Source organism: Mustela putorius, unplaced genomic scaffold (genome assembly GCF_011764305.1).
Source record: "Mustela putorius furo isolate JIRA1106 unplaced genomic scaffold, ASM1176430v1.1 tig00003846_pilon_pilon_pilon, whole genome shotgun sequence".
NCBI lineage: Eukaryota > Metazoa > Chordata > Mammalia > Carnivora > Mustelidae > Mustela > Mustela putorius.
This window is the reverse complement of record NW_025421999.1, coordinates 19152502-19171459: the sequence shown is the minus strand read 5'-3', so window position 1 is coordinate 19171459 and position 18958 is coordinate 19152502. Positions and strand designations below refer to the sequence as shown.

At 36.6% G+C, this 18958-nt stretch overlaps 1 long non-coding RNA gene and 1 other non-coding gene across 2 annotated transcripts in view; both read right to left on the bottom strand.

Annotated features, from left to right (window-relative positions):
• The window catches only part of LOC106006800, an 82640-nt gene that overhangs the window by 50074 nt on the left and 13608 nt on the right, over window positions 1-18958 (bottom strand). The window lies entirely within an intron of this gene.
• LOC123387198 lies at window positions 3675-3813 on the bottom strand. The gene has a single exon (XR_006601526.1). It is a non-coding gene; the product is annotated as a U4 spliceosomal RNA (small nuclear RNA).

Here is an 18958-nt window from a genome sequence, read left to right as displayed (position 1 = left end):
CTTCTATGTGCATGCTGTCAGACCAACTAGTACTTTGCCGAGAGGGACCCCTCCTACAAATCTTTTGGCTCACTCCTTAGCAAGGAGATGGCTAGCCCCTTCCCCTCTCCTCCCTCCTTGGGTATCCTGGAGCTACTTACTTAGTCCAAGAGAGCTGGTAAACCCTGCCTTTGGCATTTTATAGTTTGCAAATCACATTGACACCTGTGATCTGGTTATTTTAATGAGGTCACTCACCTCAGGTCCAAGTGGTACAATCTACAATTTAGAGATAAACTGAGGCTCAGAAAGACAGTCATTTGCTCAATATTATGCAAATAATTAGAAGCAGAGCCTGCACTCAAACCCATAATGTCCAACTTCAAATTCCATGTCGATCACCTTGGGACAGTGTGCCTTTTGGCTTTGGGCTTGACTGGTTTAAAAATGATGAATGAGAAAGAAGGCATGGGGGGACAGAAATCAGTTTAAGAGAGCTAACTGTAGTAGAGTAAGAAAATTTTTAGAAGAGGAAAAAAATTAGGGCATAATAAATTTAGGAAGAGTACCAAAAAGCTTTATTTTTGAACATGCGTTAAAAACAGACGGCATGCATTAAATATGTACACAGTCACTGGTGACTCACCCATATATTTCATTAACCTGGACATGACACTGGGAAAATCCTAATGAAAACCATGACTCTACATGCTGAGTACAACATGAGGAGAGAATCATAAGCATTGCCGAAGTCAGAACATCTTAAATTATCATCTCACCTCAAGGTCACTGTGGCTTACACCTGCCTAGAGAAGAGCATCAGGAACACGTATCACCAGGGTTCCCTCATATCCCACGCGGATCGCAACTCGTTTTTCTTCTAAAATGGAGGCTGCTGTGGGGGGTCTGGGTGGCACAGCTAGTTACACATCTGACTCTTGGTTTTGGCTCAGGTCCTGATCTCAATCCTGATCTCAGGGATTGAGCCCCATGTTTGCTTGAGAGTCTGGTTGAGATTCTCTCTACTTTTTCCCTCTCCCCCTCTTATGCTCTTTCTCTCAAAGTAAAGAAAGAAATCTTTAAAATAAAATAAAATAAAATAAAATAAAATAAAATGGAGCCTGCTATGATTGTTCCTATAACATGGCTGGTTAAAAAAAAAAAAACAGGGGGAAGGGAAAGTTATAAAATTAACAATTGGTCATTTTAGAAAATTTCAAAAATAGAGAAAAATATAAAGAGTAAGGAAAAATATTGCCTAAAGTGCCACTCTCCAGAGTCTCTATTAACATTTTAGTATACCTCTGCCCAATTCATTTTGTGAAGTTTCGCACATTTTAAATAGAAGGTTATAAATGAAATTGAAGTACTTTAAGGAGGGCACGTGTTGGGATGAGCACTGGGTGTTACACGCAACTAATGAATCATTGAAAACTACAACAAAAACTCATGATGTACTATGTGTTGCCTAACTGATTATAATAAAAAAAAATTGAAGTACTTTAGTTTCTCCCTCCCCAGATCCATTCTCCTTTCAAAAATGTGACACACATCCTTCAAGTCAATATTTTATATTTTTGTTACATACACATTTGCATTATATTATTTTTGTTTTTAAATGTTTGCATAAATGCCACCATACTGTTCTAAAGCTTTCTTCAATGCAGCTGTTTTTCATTCAACCTATTTTTTAAATCTATCTTTATTGTCAAAGGTAAATGTATTGCTTATGAATTTGAACTTCTAGGTAATATTTCATTATATGACTAGACCACAATTTATTTATTCCTTCTGAATAACAACTAGTTCTTTTCAATTTCTTCTCTCATATTTAAAGAACACTACAGTGGATATTCTTAAAATATGACTTCCTGGAGCACATTTGCAAGAATTTCTCTGGACAATATTTTTAGAGGAGAAATTCATGGATCATAAGGTATACACAATTTTAGTTTCACTTGATATTGCCAAATTACTCTCCCTGTAGTGGGTGTACCAATTCACCTGTATGAATGAGAGGTCTTTTCTTCACATGCCTACCCATATTTAGTACACACACACACACACACACACACACATAAACATTCATACACATAAACATATATTATACATACATGAATATTCTGGATATGAATTTTTGTTATTATGTTTCAGATACCTTCTTTCAATCTGACTCTTGCCTTTTAAACTGGATTATCATACAAGTTTTAAATTTGATAATAGTCAAATTTATCAGTCTTATGCCCTAATAATTGTACTCTTCTTATCTTATCCAAAAAGTCCCTTTCTTGACTCCGTCATTGTGTTGTTGGATAGTCACTGTTTGCCCTTCCAGATTCACCATCCACCCTTCTCTACTCTGTGCTCTGGACCAGCTGGACTCATTTGGTCTCTATCTTCCAGTTGAGTCTCACCAGTGGGAAACATCTGCAGACTGAGAGGCAGGAAGAGAGAAAAACTGAGGTATTTGCATTCCTGAGTTATTCTTTGCCATATGAAGTTTTGGAAATATTGCATTCCTCTGTCTCAGGTTGAGGTCCCGCTGAGTAGCCCTTTTCTGTAGCTCTGGCTTTCCCCTAATTGATCCCTTCCCATTCCCCTTCAAGCCTAGGGATTGTAACAGGACTGTTGGCTGTCATCAGTCCCAGAAGAATTCATGATTCCCTATTTGTTTCTCTTAACTGTCCCCATAGCTTTGTAAGTGGTCCAGTCATTAAGCTCTCTTCAGTTACCACTTTTGAGTGACTACCTGTTTCCTGCCCAGACCCTGATCAATATAGTCATCAGTCTTTTCTTATATATGTTCTTCTAATAATTTGAATGTTTCTTTAGAGTTTGTTTATGCACAGCACTTGGTATGAGGTCAGGAACTAATGTCATTTTCCCCTGTATATATGGAAAACCTTGTGTCCAGCATCACTTATTGAATACTTCCAGTCCTTGCCACTGACTTACAGTGGCTTCTCTATCATACACCATGGTAGACATACACTTGGGTCTGTTTTTAAGTAATTTATTCAATTCCAGAGAGGCAAGACCCTTAACCTCTTCATGCAGATGGTACTAGTGTGTATTTCATATTGTTGTTGTGAGGATGAAGTGAGTTCATACTTATCTGTTACTTTGGTCAGTAGAGGGCACACAGTAAAAGCCAAAAAAATTCAGCTGTTAGTGTCATCATTAATATTTGTAGGTCTTTGCATAAATCCTGAATTATTTTAATGACTCCAGCTTTATAATTAAAGTTGGTATCTGCTAGCCCAAATATTTTTTCCTGTTTTCTCTTAAGTTAAAATTTTCTTAAATATTTTAAGCATTTTCCCCTTAAAATTATATCAATTATTAAAAACCGTTAGAATAATTTTTTGCTAATAAGAATAATTTTTAATAGTTGAATATTATTCTACCATATGTACATATCTTTTTTTTTATTTTTACAGGATAAACAGGTAAGCTTTATACTGTCTTTTGAGAACAATATATTCAGTCTCTGTAAAGACTGTCAAAAATTGCCAATGCTGGGCGCCTGGGTGGCTCAGTGGGTTAAGCCGCTGCCTTCGGCTCGGGTCATGATCTCAGGGTCCTGGGATCAAGTCCTGCATCGGGCTCTCTGCTCAGCAGGGAGCCTGCTTCCCTTCCTCTCTCTCTGCCTGCCTCTCTGCCTACTTGTGATCTCTCTGTGTCAAATAAATAAATAAAATCTTAAAAAAAAAAATTGCCCATGCTGACTGTATTTCAAGTCGTCATGGCGGGGTATTGGGAAAAGTTTTCAATTAGCAATAATTACGCCTCGGATAAACCTCATTGGCTATGATAGTGCCACTGTACAAAGCTATTTTTACATATCTTAATTTAACTCTCAATTTTCCTGATGTGGGACCTGTCCCAGCTTTTTAATATTGTCAGTAATGTTATGACAAATATTTTACATAAATTTTTATTTGTATTTTGTATTATTACTTTAAGATAGAGCTATTAATCGGGCTCCCTGCTCTGCGGGGAGCCTGCTTCTCCCTCTCCCACTCCCCCTGCTTGTGTTCCCTCTCCCGCTGTGTCTCTGTCAAATGAATAAATAAAATCTTAAAAGAAAAGAACTCTTGAAGTAGGATTAGAGTCAACATGGGTAGAACTCAGGTTGCTAAGGGTATTGAAGACCAGATATTTCTTACACTTTTGAAACAATAAATTGTTTTTAAAAATCTGTCAGGCTAATAGCTTCTGGATTTAGTGTGGGTATGACCAGTGAATCCCATAATTACACGTCTACTGCTATACCTCTTTTGCTATCAAAGTTAGAGGCAATGCTATGTGGAATTGTATGCCAGTATTCAGATACTCCCTAAGTCTTACATGATAGAGGCTGAGATCAGCATTGAGAAAGGAAAATATATATTTAGAATAGGATTCAATTGCAATAGGGAAAAAATGCTGACCTTTTCAGGACAGAACGAATCTTTTTAGGGTAATCAACTTATCACCAAGTAATTGATTCGTTTCCTCCAAGATAGTAATATACTGGAGGCTTAAAGTCAGTCTTTGTGGCTCATGAATTGGACATTCAGCAGCAGTAAAAGATGTATCAGCCTTGTTGAGAGATCCATGGTGGCAGGCCCATGTATAGCTTCTGTTCCACCATAGCTACCCCACACACGAACCCACTACATAGCATTGAGGTAGCCAAGGACAGAGAGTGACCATCATTTTCTGGACTAATTATTCAATTCACCTGCATGCTAATGTCTCTTCTGTAGCAGATGCTCCCCAGTGGATGTTAACATATGATACCAAGACTCTTACACTTGTGCCAACTTCCATTGGTCTATCAACATGCACTCTCCATGACCTTATGGCTAATCTTCCAATCTTACTCCTCTGGGCCCTAACCAACCACTAAAGACATTGACCCCCACCCATAGATTCAAGTAAATTCTTATCTCCGGCACTTTTATTTCAACACAAAGTAGATCACCAAATGGTCATTAGGAAGATTTCTACTTTGCCATTATCTTTCAGAAGTACCCTTAAATGGGACTGTATTGCAGTGGTAATCCATTTCTAGTTCACCAACATTCTAAGCCATGAATCAAGCTCATTTTTTTCTCTTCCAGCAGTTAGTCATAGGCAATCCCCCATGAGGCCATAGACATGAGTTAAAGGAGAGGCTGTGTGCAAAAATGATGAGTTTGAGAACTCCCTGGGCCTGAACTCAGATGTATCACCTTTACTGTACAATGAAATAAAACTGAGCTTTAAGTCTTGGTGGGTCTGCAGCACTCATCCCATGATGGCCAGCCTGATGCCCCATGGTACAGACACTCAGTCTCTACCAGGGTCCAGAATAATACTGAGAGCAAGTTTTCAAGTGGTTTACAGTTCTCTGCTGCAGATGACATGACTTTGCTCTAGAACCCAGGAATCTGTGCTGTGACATTCCTATTGTGACTTGCCAGAGACTCCCTGTGGCATTTTTATTTATTTATTTATTTGATAGACAGAGAGAGATCACAAGTAGGCAGAGAGGCAGGCAGAGAGAGAGGGGGAAGCAGGCTCCCCGCTGAGCAGAGAGCCCAATGTGGGGCTCGATCCCAGGACCCCGAGATCATGACCTGAGCCAAAGGCAGAGGCTTAAACCACTGAGCCACCCAGGCGCCCCTCCATGTGGCATTTTTATCTTCCAGCAGATCCTTGAGATCTGCATGAGAGGATTTTCCATGTCTATAGGGCCTGTACAGGTGTGATTTCAGGTGAATCCCAAGGCTTAGCCTGATCCTGTAGGAAGGTCTGGAGTGTAAATAACAACACAGGGTCTATTGCGTTTCCAGGAAGTAAGCTGGTCTTTCGTATTTCTATATCAGCCATTGGGTTGCTCCAGGTTAGGGGAAGAATAGATAAATTCTTGAGCACCTCCACTTCTAGTTGTCTATGTGAAGCAACTGGAGTAGCCTAATAGTGGTTCTTGAAGAAAGGTGCAGGAACAATCTAATAGCAGTGAGCACACTGAAGTAGAAGGAAGGTAAAAAGGTTATGGGGGGGATCTGATCAGTGTACCAGCATCCCTCATTATAGCAAGCCCATTCATGGAATTACCAAAAGCATGAGTTGATGGGGCCCAAAGGTCTGATAAATGTCAGATGCTATAGCAAATCCTCCAACCAAAACCAATCCTTTATACCAATAGAAAATGTATTAAACCCCAAAATCCTATCTAGCCAAGTTTGGTATTTTTGTATAGGATATATATAGATGCATATAATATCTGTTAATCTCCTAGTTCTTACACTTTTTCTCTTTTGACTTCTTGTTCATAAAGGAGTTTTTTATATGCAAAGTTTGTTCCCTTTATGCCTTGGAGTTACTCTTCTTTATTTTAATTTAACAGATGACATTTGGTATTACTATTAGTATTACTGAAAACCTTTAGGCCTCATGATATTCCATTTCCTAGGATTAACCCAAATATTTTGGAGTGAAGTTGAAATTACTGATGGTATTTTTGCCAAAATAACTTTTGATTATGGTTGATGTTGCAAAGAATTCTCAGTAGTTACACTGTATGGCTCTGGATTTGGAATGCTGATGGGTATTCCAGTGATGATATAGTAGGAAACTATTTGTGATGATGACAATCCTGAAGGAGAAAGAACATGTGAACATAATGTCATTATAGAGGGATGAAGGTTACTTTTGTAAAAATAGGACAAAGCAACTTGTTAAGTATGATAGACCCAAACAGATAAAAATGAATATACTTTTGGTGATAGCTATTTTACAAGAATTCTCTAGTTTCATATAACCTTGAAGAATATTATGTAGTGTTTAGGGTCACATGCTCAGAAAAGTTGTGATAAATATTTCGACATTTTAAAAGTATAGTTTAGTCATTGGGCTAATCTCAAGTGAAAAATGAAGCAATTTGTTCTATTAGACCCAAGAGATCACAAAACCTAATTATTCCATTGCTTCCTCAGGCATAATCTCTATGTCTGTTGTTGTAAGAAGCTAATTCTCCGAGGATGCTATTAGTAACTCACTTCTGCACTGTTTGTCCCACACTGGAAATAGTGCAGGTGTTATAAATGTCACTGTGTTTCCAAAGCATAAAGCTCCATTAATCTTTTATATTTATGGTTTATCAGGAAATAATGTTGCTAAGTGGTAATAGGATATTATCAGGATAAGTCCAATAGGATACTGAGGATTTTTTAGGAACAACATATACTTTCATGTGTGTGCTATTCCCTTGGCCCAGGTTCCTCTTTATCTCTCTTTGCTATTGCATTTCTGCATGTATTCAAGGCCCAGATCAAATATCAACTCTCTGAAGGCTTCTCTTTAGGTATTCCCAGGTAAAAAGCACTCTCTTCCTCCTCTTTGCTTATGCAAATATTCTAATACTTAACAGGCTCTGACTGTGTGCCTTTCTCTAGTTCTGTGCCTGCTTCTCATCTGTCTGCTCTATTACATTTCAAACTCTTAAAAGTGAACCTTTCTCATCTTTGCTTCCTCGAAGCCCAGAACAATGCTTGGCACACAGCAGTCACTCAATGAATGCCTGTGCCATGTGTTGTTATTTTTCTGAAGGGTCCCTTCGATTCACCCATGCCTTTGTCAGTACCTGTCAATATGGATACCTCTTTGCAAATGTTTGTAGAATTGAGCAGAATCCATTTACATGTAAGACAAATATTTGATGATTATTTTAATCTTCTTAACACTCTCCAAATGGCACTAATAATAGAGGCCGATGTTTATTTCTGTTGCTACAGGCGGTCCATAATGGCACTTAGGAATGAATAACTGGCTTCAACTTTTTTTTTAATAAAAGCCTATAAACTGAAGCCGCTACACATGTATACTGGAACTGGACAATTAAATAAATGGATGGTAGAAGGTGGGAGCCAGGTTTCTCACTGTTGGAGTGGGACATTATAGAAAAGCAAGGGGAGAAGGCCAGAATGATCCATGTGATAATAGATTAGAACTAGAGACATCAGTGTGAACCAATATATAACTTACTATAAATAGAGATGGACATATTTATATATATAAATATATACACGTGTGTGTATATATATGTATACATATACACACATATATATACATATTAATACACACACACAAAAACAAGGATTTGTTTACACATATGTATTTTCTTGCTTTATCAACAGGGAGGTCCTAGGATTAAAACACCCTAGTAGCAATGAGCACATTTACGGCCCAGATCTTGATGTCTAATACCATTCTCCAAAACAGGAACCAGGCATACTTGGAGAAATGGCTAATTATAGAACTGGAACAGGAAATACAAGATGAGCCCAGAGCATCCTACAGTGCCAGAAAGGAAGAAAGTCCTCAAAAAACCAAAAATGACAGGAATATGTCAAAGGGGCACAGAAGTCAATGAAACCAGCTCCCGCTAGCCAAAGTGGCAATAATTTGAGGAACAAAGTAAATTAGTATTGGATTATAACCTGAAGTATAAAATAAAATCTCTAAGTCCATACCAACATAAATAAATGATGGATAAATAAATAAATAAGCAAAAAAGACAGACGTTCTCTGTAGAAGAATTCCAATGATTTATGGTACTCCGTTCTCAAGAGGGAAGAACATCGTTCCTTGATCTTTAAGTGTGGGCTGTTCAATGACTGCCTTCCCAGAAGTACAGAAGGTGAGAAAATAGAGGAGACACCTGACAAATAGTACCTCAGGCAGGTGGTGAGGAGCAACATCAACAGCTCTAAGTCAGGGGGATATTATGTCGTGATGAGAATGACACCTAACATCTGTGGGTTGTCTTTGATCTCTTTGGGGATCTTCTCTTCCAAAACCCCAATTTAATCATGAAGAAAAATGCCAGAAAAACTCCCAAACAGGTACCTTCTACAAAATACCCCACCAGTATGTTAAAACTTTCAAGATCATCAAAAATAAGGGAAGTCTGAGAAAGTGTCCTAGCCTGGAGGAACGTTAAGAGGATGTGACATCTAAAGGGAATGTGGCTTCCTGAATCGAATCCTGGAACAGAAAAGGGACATTAGAATCTGAATGAGCTTTTGACTTCAGTTTTGTTTTGTTTTTGTTTTTGTTTTTGTTCTTTTGAACTTGTAAGGTATTAGAGAGGGCATGGATTGCATGGAGCACTGGGTGTGGTGCGAAAACAATGAATACTGGGACGCCTGGGTGGCTCAGTTGGTTGGATGACTGTCTTCGGCTCAGGTCGTGATCCCAGAGTCCTGGGATCTGGTCCTGCATCGGGCTCCCAGCTCCATGCGGAGTCTGCTTCTCCCTCTGACCTTCTCCTTGCTCATGCTCTCTCTCACTGTCTCTCTCTCAAATAAATAAATAAAATCTTTAAAAAAAAAACAAACAATACTGTTACGCTGAAAAAAAATAAATTAATTAAAAAAAAAAAGCTGTAAGTACATAATGTAAACCTGTAAATACCAGAATGCAGGGTAGGGACTGGCATGCAGTAGACATTTAATGTGTATTAGATAAAGGGTGTGGGAATGATTGGCCCTCCCTTAAATGTATGTTCCTCGCCCAAACATATATCAGGCCCATAATCATATAAATATATATACTTATATCCATATAGCATAAATACTAGTAAGTAAAAGTAGATAAGCAATTGTATACCTTTCTGTTGTATTAGTTTGACCTTATTTTCAGATCCTAAGCCCTTTATTTTTATTCTTCCTCTCTCATTAATAGAATATAAGGATTTCTACAGCCCACGTGGTGACATATTTGTAGGCCTGTTGCTTCTGCATTTCTGTAGAGCTCAGAGATAAAGATGTAGAGAAACTACTATGCCACTCTACTGAGAAAACAACCACCAAGTGTAGCTGCGGATTGCTTCTTTTAAACATCCCAGTGGCAAATGGCCAAGCATTCATTCACATCTTTCACAGGGATTCTGGACCCAACACTTTTCACAATCCCTGATCACAGGCAGCTCATTCTCTGTGTAAAGAGGGATACAGACAGGTGAACGAGCAAGCCAAGGCACTAAGAAGTTGCACCTGAAATCAAGGAAGGCTGAACCAAAGAGGTCTGGTTCAGCTGGACTTGAAGGATAAGTAGGTGCTCAGTCAGGAAGAACAATTATACTAAAAGTTGAGAAAAAAGGAACACTTAGAAGAATGATTCCTTCTGTGGCTCTACATGAGGATGGGGGGGTGGGGGGAGAGAAACCTGGGAATAGAATTACCCTGCTAAGGAAAAACTGAGGCAAAGAGGCAAAATTGATGAGGGTTATTTTTGGTGCTTCCTGCTCCTAGGTGAGGTGAAGAGTGTTTAGGATCAGGTTTAAGAGAACCTGAATCTGTAGCCCAGCTCTACTTTTTATGACTGAGTAAAGTTATCTATGCTCCAATTTCTCATCTGTCAAATGGGATGCCTACAGTGCCTACTTCACCTGGTGAGAGAATCAGTGAGCTGCCAAATACGTCAAACACTTTGAGTAGCATGGGGTACATGAGATTCAAGAAAAGTTGTTTTTATGTTAGTGCTGTTTTTGATAACACAGGTCAGTCCTACTGAGATGGCGTGGACTCTCTTGGATGGTGTGTCTGCATTTTGGGACCTGTCATCAGAGCATCAGTGGGACCTGCCTTTGGCTGGATAGAGACTACATTTTAGGCTTTACCCAAGCATTGAAAATGAATGATCTTTGTCATAAAATCATATCGTCTCTGAGTTAAGATGCTATCTCTGTCATAAAATAAGTTTCTACATGTTTTCAATCTAGATAATAAAACATTGTATCATAAAGTGTTATATATGAATTTCTAAAGCTGATGTATGGTGAACACTAGTGTCCACAACCCTGAAGAGTACATTATTCTAACTGCATCTTCCAGAGAGCTAAGGGAGCAGTACCTCAAGATTCAAAACTTATAGAATTATATCAATTTTAAAGGAATATTATTCTATATGAAATATCCTTATTTTATCAAGAGTACTTTTTTATTTATCCTTCAAGTTACAACTTTAATACCTGTTCCCTGTAATATTTCAGACTCTAAGGGGAAACTCATTGTGGCCCTACTGCAGACTAACAAAGAAAATTCATTATTATAAATTCATAGAAATAAAGGATGAAATACAACTAAACTTGAGAAAATACACAACTGAGCTAGGAAAAAGGAGAAGAAAGTTCCCGGTGCTAAAACTCACCAGCTAGAGTTGCAGCAACCCACGGGATGTAGGATCAGAAATAGAGGGAGGGTCTAGGAACTCGGGTTTTAACTGACATGCCAGGACAGAAGGTGCTACTTTGGGGCTCCATCCATTCACTGTATTTAGCTACAACTGAGACACCTACATGTAATTGAGCACTGGAAAGCCAAATAAATAAATAAATAAATAAATAAATAAATAATTTTTAAAAAAGAAAAAGAAAAGAAAAGAAAAGAACTTGAAACACTTGTTCTGCCAATACGTCTGTCCAGGGAAGTGATAAAAAGCTGTGGGTGAGAAAGGAAATAGAAGTCTGAGCCATATACCTGTAAATCTTACCAAATGCATAGTAAGGGAGTCATCAGAATAAGAAGTTAATGCCAAAAACTAGCCCAGATATGGGCTAACAACTGGGACATCAGGCAGAAGCAAATTCACAGCCTCTCTAGATCATGCTTCAACCCAAAGGATATGTGGTTCTCACGAAAAAATGATCCCCTTTGAAGATAAACTCACCTCCCCAAATTACAAGATGTACAAGGAAATCAGCCACCTTATGCAAAAGTCAACAGACAGGAGAAAGAGACAGATTAGACTTTCAGAACATTATATATAAAGTCACAAAAGTAGTTGTATCTACAATGTTAAAAATGCTTTTTAAATGGAAACATTATAGGCAAAAACAGGATGTTCTAAGAAAATAAAACATATTTTCTTAAATAAAAAGGAATATCCAGAAATTAAAATTTCAACTATTTGATATTAAAAACTTTGGAATAAATCAGATTTTAGGTAAGATACAGTAGAAGAGAGAATTAATGAAATGTAATATGTTTCTAAGAAAATTCATTGTAAGGCAGCAAATTGAGAAAAATAGATAAGAATATGAAACAGCTGTTAAGAGACAAGGAGTAAAGAATCAAGAAGGAGAGTGTATAATGAACAGGAATATTAAGAGATATGATAACTGATAAATACTGAGAACTTAAATAAAATAGAAATCCACAGATTAACAAAAAAACACCTAGTCTCATTGGAATGAACAAAAATAAATTTGCACCTGGAAAAAATCATAGTAAAAGTGTGAAACATCATAAACAATGAGAAGATTGTTAAAATTCACCCAGAGGTAAAAGATAGATTATCAGCAAAGGAACATTTGGGCTGATGGCTATTTTCTCAAAGACAATATGTGGAAGATTAAAAGATTAAACCAGTTGAACAGCTAAAATTATATTTTTAAAGCAAGGCTGATATGATGGAGCTTGAGGACCCAGTTGCAGCTATAAGTAACATTAAAACATGCTATAAAGCTGCAATACATTTACACATGGTAAAATGATGACATAGAATGAAGAAATAGGCCTATGAACTAAAATAGTTAGCTTTTAAAAAAACCCAAAAAACCAGAATACATCAAATGAATTAGAAGATTTTAAATAAAGCATTATAATAAAGCAACAGGGAAGGGGAAGATTATTTAACAAATGGTACTGTAGCCATTATCAATTATTTTTTAAAAAGTAATAAATTTTCATCTTCACATATTATTCTAAAAAAGGAATGCACATCAAGAGTTTAAGAATAATTATTAAATAAATAAGAAAAGAATCTGTAACTCTCAATCAGTTGATGGGTAAAATGGTGAGGAATAAAGAAAACTTGATCAATCCAATAGAAATGTTCTGTGATCCTACAATTCTGCTACTTGCTACGTAACCCAGGGAGACTCCGGCACATGCGCAAGAGAGGTAGACAACATATACATTAAGTCATTCATTTCCATCAAGAGCAGAGTAAGTAAATTGTGGTAGGCCTATAAAACAGAATATTATAGGCAATTAAAATGAATTAACGACATCAACATTGGTCAAGCTGGAAAGGAATGCTGAGTAGAAAAAATAGAACCATAGGTAAAAATGATACCATTTATGTAAACTTAAACACCAAAAGAGATCTGGGATGTCTATGAAAGCATGTGTGCCCAGGTGAACTATGAAATCATGCACTGGCAGGATTTATCCCCATGTTAAGATAGTGGTTTTCTCTGGGGAGATTGGGAGGAAGAGTGGGAACAGGAACATGGGTAAATAAATGGCTTTAACTCTATCTATGACACTTAAATTCTTTGGTAAAAAGAAAAGTGCAGGAAATATGTTAAAGTATTGACATTTGATATATCTAAGTGATGGAAAAAGAGGTATCAGTTATATTTTCTGTACCTTTCCATATGTTAAAGTTCTTAATTTAAAAATATTAAAAAAACTATTCAAATAAAGTATAAGTATACAAAGCAAATCTATCTTCTGTCCATCTCCCCTGGCAATTTTATCTTTCCATATTTTCTTTTGCTTGTGCAAGAATACATATTCTGGAAGTTTTTTTGATTCAGAATACTACACACAATTTCTTTTTTTTTAATATTTTACTTATTTATTTGAGAGGGAGAAAGAGTGTGCACCAGTGGGGCAGGAGGCTGCAGAGGGAGAGAGAGAAGCAGGCTCTCTCTCACTGAGCAGTGAGCCCCACAACAGGGCCAATCCCAAGACCAAGACCTGAGCCAAAGGCTGATGCTTAACAGACTAAGCACCCCTGGATAATTTCTTCCAGTCAATGCACATAGATTTACTTCATTCTTTGTATTTTTTCACAGCATGAATGTATCTTAATTTTACCCACTGATTACCATATTAATTAGATTTCCAGGAACATTTTCATTTGTTGGTGTATTTGTTGTTTGTTTGGGCAGAAATTGCTACTAAAACAATTCTCTAATAAGTTGCTACCCTCTTATTTTTGTCAGATATATTCCCAGAAGTAGACTTTGGGGTTAAAGAATATATACACTTTATATTTTCATAATTATTATGAAATTGCTTGCAATAATAGCTATAATATTTTTATAGTCCTAACAATTATGTTTGAGAATGCTGGATTCACGTATCCTGGTCAGCCCAGAAACTATCAATATTTTCCATCTTTGACATTCTAAATTATTGGTTTTTTGGGGGGGGGTTGCATTTCCTTAACAAGGTACAAATCTGAACATCTTTTGTATGTTCATCAGACATTTGTGTTTTCTACTTTGAGAACTGCCTGTTACTATTCTTTGCTCTTATTAAAAATAACTTCATAACTTCTCTATAACTCACTCATTTGCTCAGTAAACACTATTATAGAGGACATTGTGAGAGTCTGGGGCTAAGCACCAATGGCAATTAAGATGCAGACTGGGAGTACTTGGGTGGCTCAGTTGGTTAAGCCTCAGACTCTTCGTTTGGGTTTGGGTCATGATCTCAGGGTCCTGGGATACAGACCGATATCAAGCCCCACAACAGACTCCATACTCAGTGGGGAATCTGCTTGAAGGTTCTCTCTCCCTTTCTTTGCCCCGTGATAACATGCTATAAACACTGCAAGAAATGTCTGTCTAAACAGAGTGCAATGAGCCACCTTTTGAGACCCAGAAAGGACAGGAAACCTTAATCCAGCAAGCTGATGCTTCCACTATTGGGTCTTGAAAATGAGTAGGTACTGGCCAGGCATTTCCCATTCTGTGCAAAAGGAAGACAACACAAGTAGAAGAAACTGTGTATAAAATCCAGCAGATATGAGTAGTGTGGATTAGTGCACAGGAGTCATGCCACTGAGACAGGAAATCAGGACGAGTTGTAGCTTCCAGAAGAGAATGAGGAAGAGAAGTTGGAAGTCATCCAGCATAACTGAATAAGTATGTCCAGAGTGCAGAAGAATGGTCTGTTAGAAATCCATTCTTGAAAGTCATCTACATATAGGTAGCAGTCTATCATTCATTATAGCAATTTTGAAGCTCCACCAGCTCTATGGGGTTTCTGGTATGTGGGGCAGTTTGTTAGCAAACTAAATGGCTTCCAACTGCTATTTTTTTTTAAAGCTTTTGTGCTTACTTTATCGTTTGAGGTTTTTTTTTTTTTTAATGTCTCTTCCCTTGCTTTTAAAACTCATTCTTTATGCTGTGAAGTACCTCCTATTATATTTCTTTTTCTGCCTACTTACTAAAAAACTCTGTACATAGAGATTGGCTACTCCTCCCCCAAATTTGGAATTGTGTGTATATACTGATGTCAGTATCTATTAATATATCCAACAGGAGGAGCAGAAGGAGCTGTCTTGGTAAATACTGAGATGTGGAGGTTCAAATGTTTTTACTTAAATTCCAGTTAGTTAATATACAGTGTAATATTAGTTTTAGATGCATAATACAGTGATTGAACACTTTCATACATCACCCAGTATTCACCACATACATTCACTTCTTAATCCCCACCACCTGTTTAACACATCCCCACCTCCCAACCTGCCTTCTGGTAACCATCACTTTGTTCTTTATAGTTAAGAGTCTGTTTCTTTGTTTGCCTCTTTCTCTTTATTGCCCCCTTTGCTCATTTTTTTGTTTTGTTTCTTAAATTCCTCATATGAGTGAAATCATACGGTATTTGTCTTTCTCTGACTGACTTATTTCATCTAGCATAATGCTCTCTAGCTCCATCCATGTTGTTGCAAATGGTAAGATTCCATTCTTTTTTATGGCTGACTAATATATATATATATATATATATATATATATATATATATATTTCCATAATTTGGCTATTGTAGTTAATGCTGCTATAAACATTGGGGTGCATGTATCTCTTTGAGTTAGTATTTTTGTATTCTTTGGGTAAATATGCAGTAGTGTGATTGCTGGATCTTAGGGTAGTACTATTTTTAACTTTTTGAGGAACCTCCAGAGTGGCTGCACCAGTTTGCGTTCCCACCAACAGTGCAAAAGAGTACAAGAGGGTTCCCCTTTCTCCACATCCTTACCAACACCTGTTGTTTCTTGTGTTGTTGACTTTAGATATTCTGATAAGTATGAGGTGATATCTCATTATGGTTTTGTTTTGTATTTCCCTGATGATGAGTCATGTTGAGGAACTTTTCATGTGTCTGTTGGCCATCTGCATGTCTCCATTGGAAAATTGTCTATTCCTGCGGTCTTCTTCCCATTTTTAATTGGATTATTCATTTTTGGGGTGTTGAGTATTATAAGTTCTTCATAGATTTGGGATACTAAGGAGTTTTTATCTTTTAAGAAGTTTGTAATTTACATCCTGATTCTTGTGTGTTTTCCAAGGATAGATTAAGGGGTCAGATATATGAGATCTGGATTAGTGAAGTTTTGCTGTTTATAGACACAGACATAATATCAGCATTTTTAATTGCCTTCACTTTATAAATCAGTTATTTATGAATTGAATTTTTCAAGAAAAACATTTAAGCAAATGATTCACATTTTCATTTCAGACACACTTTAAGATGAATATTTAATAACTCTACTTCTTTCATTTTCTAGCTTGAAGACCTTCTTTATCAAGCAGTTTATGATCCAGGACTAATGATGAAATGCAGATGGCACCCTCACTATTTAAAAAATGTCCATCACTGAATCTCTAGTAAATTGAGTAATATTTTGTAATCAAATCAGTATCCCAAATTATTCTGATTTATGAATTCTAATCTGATTTCACAATTTCTTTTTGTCATTGCACTTTGTATTTCACTTTACAATGTCAAAACAAAATATGCCTGTGGTTGCAAAGTCAAATAGACTGAGGAGTCTGCTGTTGTATCTTTCCAACCCACCAGTTTGCTCTTTAGATACAACCCTTAAAAATGTTTGCTTCTAGCTCCTTTGTGATGCCTCAACAATCTCTTAACTTGCTCACTATTGCTCATTGCTCATTAGAGTTTGTTTTCATGATAGTTTTAGACAGTGTCTACTGACATCCTACTGATAGATGAGGGTTTATCTCACCTATATCTCCCTACTTCACCCTCCCCTTTTCCTTACCTCCCCATCATTTGTCACTATTAACACTTCTACTGGATGCCTCTGCAATTGTAAACAACTCATTAAATCTCTACTTCCTAACCCAACAACCACAGCCATCAATCTCTTGACCTCCACTATAAATGATCAAGATACCAATACACCAGTTTTCTATCCATCTCTTCAACTCCAACCCATCTCCTTATTTCATACCTTTTATGTTATAAAGGTGGATAACCTTTACATCCTTTCTTGTAGAACCATTAAATCTCTGATTTGTCCATGAGTTAATTTTTGTAACTGAAAGTTCAATGAACAATTTAAAATTTACAGTATTATGAATATGTAAATTTTGTCTCCTGTAGAGCCAACATGTATGACTGGATTATATTTTTTATACAGATTCAATGTCATGAGCACTGTGCCATTCAAAGGAAACATTCCTATAGTCAGGTTCAAATGGATTCTCGCTTTTTTCTGTTCTACCACATGTCTTTACCATATTGCCAAGCTTATCAAAACTCTCATTCTCTTTAATCAATTAAATCTCCTTCTCTGGATTGGGAAACCTTGGTCCCTTGCTCATATGTGGACTAGTTACTCTTTATGTCTCAGTAAAATTGTGATTTAGGGATTCCATACCATTGATCTTCTGGTCTGGCATGTCTATCTCCTAAAGCCTACCTTGTCTTTTTTCTTGGTTTAGTTGGAACACTTCTATAAATCACTTTAAAAATTGGTGAGCATTATAAAAACAGACACAGACCAATGGGATAGAAGAGAGAGCCCCAAACAAACCCTCACACACATGGTCAAATTATTTTTAACATGGGTGTCAAGATCATGCAATGGAAAAAGGATAGTCTTTTTAACCAATAGTGCTAGGAAAACTGGATATTCCATGCTAAAAATGAACTTGGACCCTTACTTTATATTACATGCAAAAATTACTGGATCAAAATGAATCAAAGGCCTAAACATAAGAGCTAAAACTATTAAATTCTTAGAAGTAAACATACAAGGAAATCTTTATCACATTGAACTTGGAAAGACATCAAAAATATAGGCAAAAAAATTAATAGACATCATCAAAATCAAAAGCTTTAAAATATCAAAGAGCCCGATCAACAGATTAAAAAGGCAACCCACACAATTGGAGAAAATATTTACAAACCATCTGATAAGGTATTAATATTCATAATATATAAGGAACTCCTACAACTCAACAACAAAAACAACCCAATTAAAAAAAAATAGGCAAAGGAAAAAAAAAAAACAGACAAAACCAAAGAGTTACAATAAAACCTTATATTCCAAACTGGAGAAAAAATAGGCAAAGAGTTTGAATAGGCAGTTCTTTAAAGAAAAGACATAAATGCTCAATAAACACAGGAAAAGATGCTTAACATCACTAAGTATTAATGAAAATCAAAACCACAATGTGATACCACTTCATACCCTAAGATGGTTATTATAAACAAACAAATACAAAAGTAACACGTGTTGGTCAAGATGTAGAGAAACTGGAATGCTTGTGCGTTGCTGGTGTGAATGTAAAACAGTGCAGCTGCTGTGCAAAACAGTATTACAGCTCCTTAATAAAATTAAACATATATCAGAAATTCTACTTCTGGGTATTATTCAAAAGAATTTAAATCAGGGACTCAAACAGATATTTGTACACCAATATTCACAGCAGTATTATTCACAATAGCCAAAAGGTAGAAATAAACCAAACTTCCATTGACAGATGAATGGATAAACAAAATGTGATACATACATACAATGGAACATTATTCAGCCATTGAAGAGATGACATTTTTTTTTTAAGAGATGGCATTTTGATACATGCTACAACAGGGATGGGCCTTGAAAACAAGTAACATAAACCAAATACAAAGGTCAAATATTGTATGATTCCTCTATAAGGTACCTGGA